Here is a 2,159-nt window from a genome sequence, read left to right on the forward strand (position 1 = left end):
ATTCTATGGTTTCGATGCTTTATTTCTTTAACTGACACATTCCTTGGTCCTTTAAAAATAGTGTAATAAATAAAAACTACCTCAATACAAACTGTCTGTCCTTTCCTGAGAACCACAATAAATTCAAACAGTAAAGAGAACAGCAGCTAGGGTAGCCCAGGACATGTGCAGCCTATTTGAGAAGACTAGAAGAGCTTGTCTTGGTCTAGAGACTGTGAAAACATGACTTTTCTTGAGAAACACATTAGCGGGATAAACATTGGTTATGGAAAGAGCTGGTTCGTTAAAGGCCAAATGGATTCACAAATGAGCGTTACAGTCTGACTGGGAATAAACTCAGGCTGGGAATCGCAAGATGATTTTTAATGGCCACAGCACGGAGGTTCAGGAATAGCTCTTCAATAGATGAGGAGAGGATCAGAAAACAGGCTGCTTCAGAATGGACCTGACCAGTTCATGAAAGGAGCTATGACATGGTTGCCCGCAACAGCTGAGGATCATAGTTACTGACCCAATAAGGCCCTATGCAGGCCCTCACAAGCACCAAGCTCCCAGGTCAAAAGGACCCTTTGCTACTCTGCAGGGAGTCAAACGCCAATAATGTCAGCACTACCACGCACACACAGGGATAAACATGATGCTCGTGAGCTGTGGAGTCTCTTTGCCTGTGCACAGCACACTCCCATGCTCTAAGGTCGACCGTGGCCTCTCCAAGCCTACATTCCTATGTCAGACCTATGTGGCTTGTATTTCAGACTCGACTCTTTTTTATTCATTGTCTAAGACAGGAAAATGTTTAAGAGAACTGGAAAGGCCATAGAGACTGTATTTAAACTGCAGTGAAGACTGGTAGAGGGAGAATGGGATTTAACAATCCCTGCATGGCTTTGAAGGAGCTTGAGAATGAAGCAGGTAAGCTACAAAAAACCATGTAATCTGTTATTAGGAGTTAGCCCTAGATGGCTGTAAGTGGTCAATATAGTACCTAAGGATTAATAGCAGGCATTAACTTGGTGGTTATAAAAATAGTTAAAAGCAAGAGATAGGGACAGAACAGCTCTGCTGCCATGTTGTGCTTACTGAGCTGTTTAGGATTCCTGAAAAGTGTGAACAAAAACCAATCAAACAAAAAAGTCCCCAAATGCAATATATTTAAACATCTTAAATCATTTTTGTAAAGCCTTTTGAAAATAAGAAAGCAGCAAAGGAAACTTTAGTGGAAAGCTATCTCATGGATTAGCAACTGGCTTTGCAAACAGAATGCAAAGAATAAGCTTAAATTGCTATTTTCTATGTGCTGACAGATTAATATTGCTGCTACCCAGAATTCAGGAACATAGCTAATACTGGTTCAATGAATATCTTAAGGAGCTGCAGCCAAGTGGGGATTAGAGAAGCAGAAACAATATGTGGGCATTCACTGGGGTTTTTTAACTGCTTAATTAGATTCAGTTTTTTCCCCGAGAGGACCTGAAGAGGGAGCAAAATGCCACTGTATTTTTCATTGAGAGTTTTTTCATTGCAATCTTCTAAGCTGTCCCATTAAGAGATCAGATATATTCCCCTCTCCCTTCAAGCAAATCGCCAGAGTTCAGGAGACTGCCAGGTACATACACTGAATACACGGCGCAAACAGAACCATGCTTCCAGCTAGTCATTATCCTCTGGACTTTCCTTTACAGGAAGAGATACTAGCAAAGAATTATGGCAGAAACATAAATCCCTGATTCCTTCATTCATGTGTGAGATCTTCCAGAGGCCACTCAGGACTCAGTGCCCCAGCACTGCACTGTTTTCTGTGCAAGTATTCAGAGTACAAAGGGCTCAGTGGCTACCAAGAGGATATAAGGAAAATGATGTGACAGGAACCAGAGAGCTTGCTTTCCCTTAGGAGAGGATACTCACTTTCTATCCCACCATTACACATCTCAGAAACAATCAGACTTTTGGTTCTTAAAACAGAGATGATGAATGCATTTATTAGGACACAAGAAGAGTACAGGAGAGTATCTAGAAGATTTAGTACAAAAGTAACTGAGAAGCATAATAACAGATGAAGTTTAAAAGTGAAGTATGAAGAAACATACTGCAAAGAACTGTTGAAGACAACTCAGCCACAAATGGGTTTTAAAATAGTTGTCACCTCCTGGAGGAACTGT

This window comes from Fulmarus glacialis, unplaced genomic scaffold (genome assembly GCF_000690835.1).
Source record: "Fulmarus glacialis isolate BGI_N327 unplaced genomic scaffold, ASM69083v1 scaffold41745, whole genome shotgun sequence".
NCBI classification, from domain to species: Eukaryota; Metazoa; Chordata; class Aves; order Procellariiformes; family Procellariidae; genus Fulmarus; species Fulmarus glacialis.